The following is a 12,637-nucleotide window of genomic DNA, read 5'->3' as shown; positions in this document are numbered from 1 at the left end:
GTTTCAGTGGGAGTGCTGTTGGAGGAGCAGGTTTTTGTGGTTTTTGTAGTTTGTGGTGTTTGTGTGTGAGTGTGTGTGTGTGCAGGCTGCTAGGGGCTGTGTGCTGAGAGCGAGGCTGAGCCCTGAGTTGGGGGCGGGGCTTACCTGATTAGGGGTCCTATATAAGGAGCCAGGCACTCAGGCAGCGGCACAGGAGGCGGCGAACAGAGCGGCTAACAGGGGAGTTTCCAGGGGGAGGTTGCAGGGGAGACCAAGGCAGAGGAACCGGGAAGGCAGACCAGGGAAGAGGCAGCCCTGCGCTGGTCGGTGGCCTGCGGTGCGGTGTGAGCTGTGGATTGCCAGGCACAGAGTTGCAGCGCTACGATGGAGGCAGAGGTAGCAGGTGCAGACACACTGAGGATGACTGGGTGCGGCAGCTGCGGCATGTACATGGTCCTAGAGGGAGCACCTGAAAGGAGTTTCATCTGCATGAAGTGTCGTCTGATAGAGCTGCTGGAGGAAAAGGTAAGGGGACTGGAGATGCAAGTGGAAACTCTGGCTGAGTTTAGAAGGGGATTTGAGCAGATGATGGAACACAGACATGATGAGGCACAGGGGACAAGCTCAGGCGAGCAGATAGAAGCAGGACCTAAGGACTCTGAGGAGGGACTGCTGGGTGAGGAAAGTGGACGGTGGAAGCATGTCACTAGGAGAACCAGACAGAGGATAAGACGGGCCAGCGATGGACAAATAGAACTCAGGAATAGGTTTGCTGAGTTGGGAAATGAAGATGGAAAACAGCGGGCTGCTGAAGGAGAAAGGGCGAGGAAGAAGAGACAAGCAGATAGTCCTGCAGATGGAGGGGAGCAGTCAGTGGAGGCGACATCAAGTACGAGCCCTAGGAAGATTGTGAGGTCAAATACAAATCAGGAGGAATCACGGCCAGCTGCTGTGGGGGATAGACCGGAGAATCGCATTGTCACCAGGAAAAGGCAAGTCTACGTGATTGGAGACTCTCTACTGAGAAGAGTAGACAGGCCTGTAACTAGACCTGATCGGGAGAACAGAAGAGTGTGCTGTCTGCCGGGGGCTAAGATACAGGATGTGGACTTGAGCCTGAATACGATCTTAGCGGGAGCGGGAAAAAATCCGTTGATTATCCTTCATGTGGGAACGAACGATACGGCTAGTTACTCACTGGACTGTATCAAGGAGGACTATTTCAGACTGGGGAAGAGGCTTAAAGACACCGAGGCTCAGGTGATCTTCAGTGGGATTCTGCCGGTTCCTAGAGCGGGGCGACGAAGGAGGGACAAGATTATGGCGATCAACAGATGGCTCAGGGAGTGGTGTTATAAGGAGGGCTTTGGGATGTACGGTCACTGGGATGCATTTACGGATAGACAACTGTTTGCTCAGGATGGACTTCATCTCAGCAAGGAGGGAAATAAGATTCTAGGATGGAGGCTCGCCGACCTCATCAAGAGGGCTTTAAACTAGAAAGTTGGGGGAGATGGTTGGGAAATGTTCGGGAGATCTCCACGCCAGAACATAACCTGGAGAGGGAAGTAAACAAAGTGAGCGGGGATACCCTTGCGGCCCCAAGATTTGATCCAAGGAGGAATAGTGGAGTAGAAACCAGAGTAACGGGTGATGCTGGTGGCAGACAGTTTGTGCACGACGGGGGAAAGAATGTCACTGACGCCAAACGCCGAAAATTAAAAGGTTTGTACACTAATGCGAGGAGCCTAGGTAACAAGATGGAGGAACTGGAGTTACTCGTGCAGGAAGTGAAGCCGGATATTATAGGGATTACCGAAACCTGGTGGAATAGTACTCATGACTGGAGCACGGGTATTGAAGGCTATGTGCTGTTCAGAAAAGACAGGAAGAAAGGCAAAGGTGGGGGAGTAGCCTTGTACATCAATGATGAAATTAAATGCAGCGAAATAAGATGCGATGGAATGGATAAGACGGAGTCCGTCTGGGCAAAAATAACGCTGGGTAAAAAAGCAACTAGAGCTTCCCCTGAGATAGTGCTTGGGGTGTGCTACAGACCGCCGGGATCGGATTGGGATATGGATAGAGACCTCTTTAATGTCTTTAATGAAGTAAACACAAAGGGGAAATGTGTGATTATGGGGGACTTCAACTTCCCGGATATAGACTGGAGGACGAGTACTTGCACGAATAATAGGGGTCAGATTTTTCTGGATGTGATAGCGGATGGATTTCTTCATCAAGTAGTTGAAGCACCTACGAGAGGGGATGCCATTTTAGACTTGGTGTTGGTGAGCAGTGAGGACCTCGTAGAAGAAATGGTGGTAGGGGACAACCTTGGTTCGAGTGATCATGAGCTGATTCAGTTCACACTAGATGGAAGGATAAACAAATGTAGATCTGCGATTAGGGTTTTTGACTTCTCGAGGGCTAATTTTAAAGAGTTAAGGAAATTAGTTAGGGAGGTGGATTGGACGGAGGAATTAGTGGATTTAAATGTGGAGGAGGCCTGGAATTACTTTAATTCGCAGCTGCGGAGACTGTCGGAAGCCTGCATCCCGAGAAAGGGGAAAAGAACCATGGGCAGGAGTTGCAGGCCAAGCTGGATGAGCAAGCAACTCAGAGAGGGGATTAGACAAAAGCAGAAAGCTTACAGGGAGTGGAAGGAAGGCAGGATCAGTAAAGAAAGCTACCTTGCTGAGGTCAGAACATGTAGGGATAAAGTGAGGAAGGCTAAAAGCCGCATTGAACTGGAACTTGCAAAGGGAATCAAAACCAATAGTAAAAGGTTCTACAGCCACATAAATAAGAAGAAAACAAAGAAAGAAGAAGTGGGGCCGCTATACACTGAGGATGGAATGGAGGTTAAGGATAACCTAGGCATGGCCCAACATCTAAACAAGTACTTTGCCTCGGTTTTTAATAAGACTAGTGAGGAACCTTGCGATGATGGAGGGATGATAAACGGGAATGTGGATATGGAAGTGGATATTACTGCAACTGAGGTAGAGGCCGTACTTGAACAGCTCGATGGGTCGAAGTCGGAGGGCCCGGACAATCTCCACCCGAGGATGTTAAAGGAACTGGCGCGTGAAATTGCGAGCCCGTTAGCGAGAATTTTTAAGCGATCGATAATCTCGGGTGTTGTGCCGTATGACTGGAGGATTGCTAATGTAGTTCCTATTTTTAAGAAAGGGAAAAAGAGCGATCCGGGTAATTATAGGCCTGTTAGCTTGACGTCTGTAGTATGTAAGGTCTTGGAAAAAATTTTAAGGGAGAAAGTAGTTAAGGACATAGAGGTCAATGGTAATTGGGACGAATTGCAACACGGATTTACTAAAGGTAGATCGTGCCAAACCAATCTGATCTCCTTCTTTGAGAAGGTGACGGATTACTTAGATAAAGGAAATGCGGTAGATATAATTTACCTAGATTTCAGTAAGGCGTTCGACACGGTTCCGCACACGGAGCTGTTAGTTAAATTGGAAAAGCTGGGAGTGAATATGAAAGTTGTAAGGTGGATAAGGAACTGGTTAAAGGGGAGACTCCAGAGGGTCGTATTGAAAGGTGAACTGTCGGACTGGAAGGAGGTCACCAGTGGAGTCCCTCAAGGATCGGTTTTGGGACCGATCTTATTTAACCTTTTTATTACTGACCTTGGCACAAAGAGCGGGAATGTGCTAATAAAGTTCGCGGATGACACAAAGCTGGGGGGTATTGCTAACACGGAGAAGGACAGGGATACTATTCAGGAAGATCTGAACCACCTTGTAAACTGGAGTAATAGAAATAAGATGAAATACAATAGTGAAAAGTGCAAGGTCATGCATTTAGGAATTAATAATAAGAATTTTGGATATACGATGGGGGCGCATCAGTTGGAAGCGACTGAGGAAGAGAAGGACCTTGGGGTACTGGTTGATAGCAGGATGACTATGAGTCGCCAATGTGATACGGCTGTTAAAAAAGCAAATGCGATTTTGGGATGCATCAGGCGGGGTATTTCCTGCAAGGATAAGGAGGTGTTAGTACCGTTGTATACGGCGTTGGTGAGACCCCATCTGGAATACTGTGTGCAGTTCTGGTGTCCCATGTTCAAGAAGGATGAATTCAAACTGGAACAGGTTCAGAGACGGGCTACGAGGATGATCCGAGGAATGGAAAAACTGCCTTATGAAAGGAGACTCAAAGAGCTTGGCTTGTTTAGCCTGGCCAAAAGAAGGCTGAGGGGGGATATGCTCGCCCTATATAAATATATCAAGGGGGTTAACGTTAGGGAGGGAGAGGAATTATTTAAGTTTAGTACTAATGTAGGCACGAGGACGAATGGGTATAAACTGGATATTAGGAAGTTTAGACTTGAAATTAGACGAAGGTTTCTGACCATTAGGGGAGTGAAGTTCTGGAATAGCCTTCCGAGGGAAGTAGTAGGGGCAAAAGACTTTCCTGGCTTTAAGACAAAGCTTGATAAGTATATGGAGGGGATGTTATGATAGGATCGTTAATTTGGGCAATTGATCTTGAATTACCACCAGACAGGTCTGCTCAATGGTCTGCGGGGAGATGTTGCATGCGATGGGTACTGAGTTGCTGCGGAGAACTCCTTCTTGGGTGCTGGCTGGTGACTCTTGCCCACATGCTCAGGGTTTAGCTGATCGCCATATTTGGGGTCGGGAAGGAATTTTCCCCCAGGGCGGATTGGCAGGTGCCCTGGAGGTTTTTCGCCTTCCCCTGCAGCGTGGGGCACGGGTCGCTTGCTGGTGGTGTCTCTGCAGCTTGAGGTCTTCAAACCATTTTTGAGGATTTCAATAACTCGGTCCTGGGATAGGGGTTGTATAAAATTGGATGGGTGGGGTTCTGTGGCCTGCCTTGTGCAGGAGGTCAGACTAGATGATCAGATTGGTCCCTTCTGACCTATGAGTCTATGAGTCTATGAGTCTATGAGAGTAGGGGCATTAGGGAACAAGAGCTAAGGAAGCGTTGTTCTAAGTCAGCCATAAGGATGTTGGCATACTGTGGGGCCATGTGGGTACCCACAGCAGTGCCGCTGACTTGAAGGTATATATTGTCCCCAAATGTGAAATTGTTGTGGGTGAGGACAAAGTCACAAAGCTCAGCCATCGGGTTAGCCGTGATATTATCGGGGATACTGTTCCTGACTGCTTGTAGTCCATCTTTGTGTGGAATGTTGGTGAAGAGGGCTTCCACATCCATAGTGGCCAGGATGGTGTTTTCTGGAAGATCACCGATGGATTGTAGTTTCCTCAGGAAGTCAGTGGTGTCTTGAAGATAGCTGGGAGTGCTGGTAGCATAGGGCCTGAGGGGAGAGTCCACATAGCCAGACAATCCTGCTGTTAAGGTGCCAATGCTTGAGATGATGGGGCATCCAGGATTTCCAGGTTTATGGATCATGGGTAGCAAATAGAATACACCTGTTCGGGGTTCTAGCCATGTGTCTGTAAAGATCTGTTCCTGTGCTTTTTCAGGGAGTTTTTTGAGCAGATGGTGTCGTTTCTTTTGGTAATCATCAGTGGGATCAGAGGGTAATGGCCTGTAGAATGTGGAGTTAGAGAGCTGCCTAGCAGCCTCTTGTTCATATTTCGACCTATTCATGATGACGACAGCACCTCCTTTGTCAGCCTTTTTTATTATGATGTCGAAGTTGTTCTTGAGGCTGTTGATGGCATTGTGTTCAGCATGGCTTAGGTTATGGGGCAAGTGATGCTGCTTTTCCACAATTTCAGCCTGTGCACGTTGACGGAAGCAATCTATGTAGAAGTCCAGTCTGTTGTTTCGACCCTCAGGAGGAGTCCATGCAGAATCCTTTTTATTATAACATTGGTAGGAAGGATTCTGTGGGTTAGGATGTTGTTCAGAGGTGTGTTGGAAGTATTCTTTGAGTCGGAGATGACGAAAGTAGGATTCTAGGTCACCGCTCCCAGGCTGGATCTCTCTTAGCTGCTGCCCCTGCAAATGGGCTGCCCCAAGTACCTGCTTGCTTTGCTGGTGCCTAGAGCCACCCCTGGGACCGACACATGTTTGTTTTCATCCTCTGAGTCAGGAAACCCACAAAAGCCTCTTCTTTTGTACTGGGGCAGGCAAAAATAAGGTGACACTAAATTATTCTGATTGCTAAAAGAGAGTTGTGTATTTTTGAAAAAAAATAATAAAGAATAATATCCTAACTAACAGCATGAGATAAAAAAAGAACACAGACAAACCTTGTCAGTAAGGGCTAATGTCCTAAATGGGAAATCAGCAGCCGTTTGTAGCGAGGGGAGCGTACTGTCTGAATGTGTATGACCTGACCCCAGCCCCCACCCCCACATAGCAGTAGGGCTTGGCACTCTCTGTGCATTGGTGTGGTGGCTGAGTGGTTAACCAAGCAGTGACAATTCAAGGAGGTTCCCTGGGTCGGTTTCACTCCTCAGGAGATTCTGCACAATAAAAATTCTGTGCACAATAGTTTAAAATTCTGCAAATTTTATTTGCCAATAAATAAATGTGGAGGCTCCAGCATGGCAGTGGGGAAGCAGAGGCTCTTGGATGCCCAGAGGTGGGATATCACCCTGCAGCCCCCTCTCCTTCCAGGGAAACAGACTCTGTGGTGAGGCTGCACCTCTCTGCTGCCTACTGCAGGAGCTCCCAAAAAACTCCCCAGAACTGATCATGAGGGGTGCATGACCACTCTTGTGGCCAGGGCCGGCCTTAGGATTTATGGTGCCCTAGGCGAGATTATTGAACTGGTGCCACTGTGCCTGATCTGCTCTTAGCAACACAAACATAAGCTTATAGTTTTGGAAAACTTGCCACATTCACATTATTAAAATCAGTTTAACTTAATGAAGCACACTGTAATGCTGATGGACTAGCACTAAAGAAGCAGCACTATAGAAAAAATTCTGATATGACAGAATGATGCAAATAATATATTTTTTTTAATTTATCAAAATTTATTGGAAACTTATATGAAGAGGTATTGAAACAAAGATTTGTTTTTAATTAAAAGCAATCTTTCTGGCTTTTTTGGCTGCAAAATCAGTAATAATGTCATCATATGACAAAGACAAAATCGTGTCTTGTTCGATCGCAAGAATAGCAAGACCAGTCAAGCGTTCCTGACTCATTGTAGAGCGGAGATAGTTTTTAATGAGCTTTAGTTTTGAGAAACTCCGTTCTCTTGATGCTACTGTTACAGGAATTGTCAGTAGAATACGAGTGGCAATGTACACATTAGGATATATGTCAACAAGTTTGCAGGTATGAATAAACTGTACAATGTCCATCACCGATTTTCCATGTGGCAACATTGATGACAGTGTACTCAATTCTTTGTACAGTTCAAGTCCATTTAAATCAAAACTATCACCATGCTTCAGGAGGCTCTCTAGGTTCTTGCACTTTGTCATTAGTTGCTCTTGTTTTCCTATTTCGTTGAATTTAGTTATGTCATACAAAAATCCAAACTGTTCATGGTGTACTCGCAAGGTATTAAACCTTTCATCAACAGCAGATACTGCTTTATCCATCACAACATTAAAAAATTCAACCTCAAATTTCTTTTCTGGATCGTCTATGGGCATGATCTGCTGTACAGATTCTTCATAAAGAAGTGTTCCTGGCCTTTTAAACTCATATTAACTATGTATTTACTTTATGAAAGTTGGAGAAAATATTGTGAAAACGTAAAACATTGGCTGCCCAACTTCTGGGCTGGCAAAAGTTATACTGACTCACAAGGGAAAAAAAAAGCAGGAGAATCTTAGTACAACATATGGTCACTCTATACCAGGGGTCGGCAACCTTTCAGAAGTGGTGTGCCAAGTTCACTGTAATTTAAGGTTTCTCGTGCCAGTAATACATTTTAATGTTTGTAGAAGGTTTCTCTCTATGTTTATATTATATAAATAAACTATTGTTATTATCTGAGGTCTTGGCCACCGGTCCTGCTCAGGCCACTGCCAGCTGAGTAAATGAAACCCCAAACTGGCAGCGGGCTGGTGGCTGGAACCCTAGACAAGGATCCCAGGCCCTGCTCAGCCTGCTGCTGGTCTGGGGTTCTGACGACCAACTCCTGCCAGCCAGGATCCCGGCCGCCAACCCCCCGTCAGCCCGCTACCAGCCTGGGATTCTGCTCACCCAGGCTGGCAGGAGGCAGAGTGGGGCTGGCGGCTGAGCTTCTGACTGGCAAGGGGCCGGCAGCCAGAACCCCGGAGTAGCAGTAGGCTGAGTGCTGCTGGCACCCCAGACTGGCAGCAGACTGAGCCACTCAACCCCCCACCGGCCTTGCTCAGCCCGCCACCAGCCCACTCAGCCCGCTGCCGGCTGAGTGAATGGAACCCCAGGCTGACAGCAGGTTGAGTGGTTCAACTGGCCTGCTCAGCCCACTGCCAGCCTGGGGTTCCTTGGGGGTCCCCAGGCCAGCAGCAGGTGCTGAGTGGGGCCTATGGCTGGTATTCCAGCTGGCAATAGGGCAGCAGCCAGAACCCCAGAGCAGTGATGGGCTGAGCCGCTCAGCCTGCTGCTGCATACCATCAAAAATTAGCTCACCTGCCACCTTTGACATGTGTGCCGTAGGTTGCTGAACCCTGCTTTATACACTAGTAAGGAGATGAGCATATTACAGTTATTGGAGGGCTCTTATCAGGAGTAACAGGCTATAGGAAAGTCAGTCAACATTTTTTGTTTCTCTGATGAAAACTGACCCACTCCCTGTCTCAAACGAAACCTGTCACTAATAATTGTCAACAATTTAATTTTCTGTTTTTGGCTAAGATATTGATTTTTTTAAAAAAAATATATTGAAATTGGATTCAGGATTGTTAGCAAGAATTTTTGGCAAACAAAGTTGTTAAATGACAATCTAAATGGCAACACAGTACTGCTTTCATGCTTGGCTCACCCCCCAGCCTGCTGGTCCAACAGCTGCAGTAGAGAAGGAGATAGGTGGAAAACTGCAGGACCCCAAAATCCACCTCTTGGGCTGCAGAGTGGCAACAGCAGCAGCAAACCCTCAGGTCCAATCACACGCCAATGGGCACCGCCGCCAGCCCAACAGACCATGGTGAAGTTAGCACAGCATCTGATCTTAGGGATGGGGCACCCATGGAGCCACAGCAGCTCATCCTGCCCTGTGCAGCTCCCCCCGGATGAGATGGATCACTGGCAGCTGCCAGCCCGGGGGAGAGGCGCTCCCCAGCTAGGGTGGCCCGATCCAGATGTCCTGATTTTATAGGGCCAGTCTTATATAGGCTTTGTCTTATATAGGCACCAATTACCCCCACCTAGAGTGACCAGACAGAAAGTGTGTAAAATCAGGACAGGGATAGGTGGGGGTGGGGGTAAAAGGAGCCTATATAAGAAAAAGACCCCAACATTGGGACTGTCCCTATAAAATAGGGATATCTGATCACTGTACCCCAATCCCCTATCCTGATTTTTCACACATCTGGCTAATCCCAACCCAGCCCTGTGTGACATTCCAATTCTGGCTGCCTGCCGAGGAAGTGAGTTACTTTCACTTTCATTCCTCAGCAGGCAGGCAGCCAGCCTCCCCTCCCCCCACTTACCCCCAGCACCTCACCCAACCCAGCCCTGACGGAGGGGAGGGAGGAAGGAGAGAGGGGTGCCACAGAGCCTGCCTTACCTCACCTCAGCTGAGGGGAAAGAGTCACACTCACAGGGGAGCTCCTTCCGCAACCTCTACACCCTCCCCTTCCCAGAGACCCCAGCAGCCAATCCCATTCCTCAGACTATGCTGCATTGGGCTCTCTCTAGGACCCAGCAGCCCTGCTTCTACACTGTCTGGGCTGCCTGCAGAGTGGTGCCCCCAGGCAGTGTGAGGCCCTACGCGGCTGTCTATTCTGCCTATGCCTAAGGACGGCCCTGCTTGTGGCTTCCCTTTGCTTCCCCATCAGAAAGCCTGAGCAGCTGGCCCCGGGTGATTTGAAAGGGCCTGGGGGTTCCTGCCACCACTACCGGCAGCACAGTGGGGCTAAAGCAGATTCCTGCCCACCCTCGCTTCACACGGCGCACCGCTCCCAGAAGCATCTGGCACGTCCCTGCGGCCCCTGTGGGGTGTGTCTCTTGCACGCTGCCCCCACCCCAGTTGCCAACTCTGCCATTGGAACTGCGACAATGGGAGCTGCAGGGGTGGTGCCTGTGGGCAGTGGTGCCAGGGGACTCCCCCAGCCTCCTCCATGTAGGATTTGTGCCAGAGGGGGGTGTGGGTCACTTTCAGGAGCTGCCTGAGATAGGTGCCACATCCCAACCCCCTGCTCCAGCCCAGAACCTGCACCTCATGCACCCAAAATCCCTCCCAGAGCCCGCCACTGCCCCCCTTGCACCCCAACCCCCAGCCCCAGCCCAGATTCTGCACCCCATCCACACCCAAACTCCATCCCGGAGCCTGCCACCGCCCCCCCTGCTTTGTTGGCGGTTTTGTTCCAGCTGCTGGGGAAACACCACAACATTAAGGAAACCAACAGTACCAAGTCCTGCAGCATCACCTGTGGGGTTTCCACAAGAGCATCCATGCTGAGGAGCCAGTCAGCATGTGACTGTATGACCGGATCAAATGACAGCTGGCCGAGTTCCAGGAGATGAGGCTGCAGCTGGCCGATATGAGCGGGAGCACTGAGTGAAGGGAGGGGCAGCTCCCCTAACATTTTTGCGGCCTGCAGGGAATGGAGAGAAAGCAGGGGGATGCGGGGACTCAGGGCAGGACCTGCAGATCTGATAGTGCAGGACCACAGTCAATGAAGGAGGAGAGAGAGTCCCGCAAGAGGAAGCTGCTAGTGGGAAGCAATAAGTGCATGGTACAAACCAGCCAGCTGAGAGTCACAGAGGTCTAGAAAATGAAATGGCAGCAGGTCCCATGGTGTAATGGGCAGCACTCAGGACTTTGGATCCTGGGTTTAAATCTCAGTGGGACCTCCTGGAGCAATGCTGGTTTCCTGCAAAGCCATGGAGCTCAATGTGCTTGGCTCCCCTCTCTCAGTGTGAACTGGAGTGAGTTTTTTCCCTCCTGCTGGGTGACTGATGCCCACTGGAGACAGGTCTTTGGTCCAGCCGGTTCAATGGGCTGGCTGCTATAGGTTGGGGTCCTTGAACTTAACACTCTGGCTGGAGAGCCCTGCGGGTTGACCATATGGTTATTTCTCACTGCTTCACCTGATGTCCACAACTTTGGTCCCTGCAGCTGCCACTCTCTTCCTCTTGCCCACATGGCATTCAAAGGAAGGAGTGCCAGGGCCAGGCTTCATAGTCAGGGCTAGGCAGGAAGGAGGAAGAGTCCCAGGCTGGAGCCCAACATCTTTCCTGCTCTGGGCACCTCTGACAACTCCAAGGGAAGGTTCATAAGCCACAGAGCAACCGAGGGCAGGGCAAGAGGAGGAGATAACCATGCCTATGTGTGGCCAGCAGACAGCCACAAAGACACCCGGCCAGCCTGCTCCATGCCATGCCAAACCCCCACTGAAGGCCACCCACAGACCAGCATTCGTTCTGTGGCCAGCATCACAAGGTGGTTGGAAAGCAGGTGGGGCCTCTGACCGTTCCCACTCAAGGGGCTCCTTTTGGCGGTGGGGCAGGAGATATTTCCCCCAAGAGGCTCTTTCCCAGCTGCTGAGAAGCACAGAAGTACCTGGTGTTTGCTCTTGCGGTGAAAGGGGTTAATACGTTTAGGTGGCCTGGCTAGCTCAGCTGGCAGCACCTCTGGCTCTTACTCTGAAGGTTGAAGTTACAATTCCCTGTCTGGGTCCTTGGGGCTCCTCTTCAACAATACAGCACACAATCTGCCTAAGCCCCCACCCAGTAACCTGGGGAAACTAGCCTTGGCCACTGGGTGCTTCTAAGAGGCGATACTTTCCCCATTCACAACCACTGAGTGTAGAAAAGAAACTTTAAGAAAAAGGAGGAAACTCACCTTGTATTAATTTGGGAAAACACCACAATGAGGATTCATAACACAACACTATGAGCAAAACACCTGCCCCACAGTGTGCTGGGCAGTGGCCTTTTGGCCCGGGCTCTTAAATCCAGACACCAAAAGCTCTGTGGCTGTGCCCCTCCCTTCACTGCACCTCACCCACAGCTACTGTCCTGGATCAATGAAAACCCAGAGTTCACCTCTCACCTCCCGGGGGGAAAGCCCCTTTCTCCTTCCGCTGTCTGGCCACATTACCGGTCACTTGCCGTTCCACCTTGTCACCGCTCTCCTGGCCACCCTCTCTGCTCTGGGACATCTTGTGATCCCACCAGGAGTGGAACAGGCTCCCTAAAAGCAGGACCACCCAGAGGATTTGGGGGCCTGGGGCAAAGCGGGGTAGTGGACATAAAAAAAGGGGCCACCCCCTGTGGCTCTTGTACTCATTGGGTGGCGTCCGAGTCTTCAGTGGCAGCGGGTCCTTCACTCGCTCCGTGTCTTTGGCAGCACTGAAGGACCCGCCGCGGAAGTGCATCCAAAGACCCGGACCGCTGCCAGGTGAATAAAATTTAAAAAGGCGCCTCTAGCCAGGGAAGGAATTCTCGGCCAGGGCTTGCGGGGCCCCTGCGGGGCCCAGGGTCCAGGGCAAATTGCCCCGCTTGCCCCCCCCCGGGCAGCCCTGCCTGAAAGTGGCGGCCACCAGAGCCCAAACAGTAGCCCCACCCCTTCCAC

This window comes from Gopherus flavomarginatus (genome assembly GCF_025201925.1).
Source record: "Gopherus flavomarginatus isolate rGopFla2 chromosome 13 unlocalized genomic scaffold, rGopFla2.mat.asm SUPER_13_unloc_1, whole genome shotgun sequence".
Taxonomy (NCBI): domain Eukaryota; kingdom Metazoa; phylum Chordata; order Testudines; family Testudinidae; genus Gopherus; species Gopherus flavomarginatus.
Note: the sequence above shows the minus strand (reverse complement) of the source record.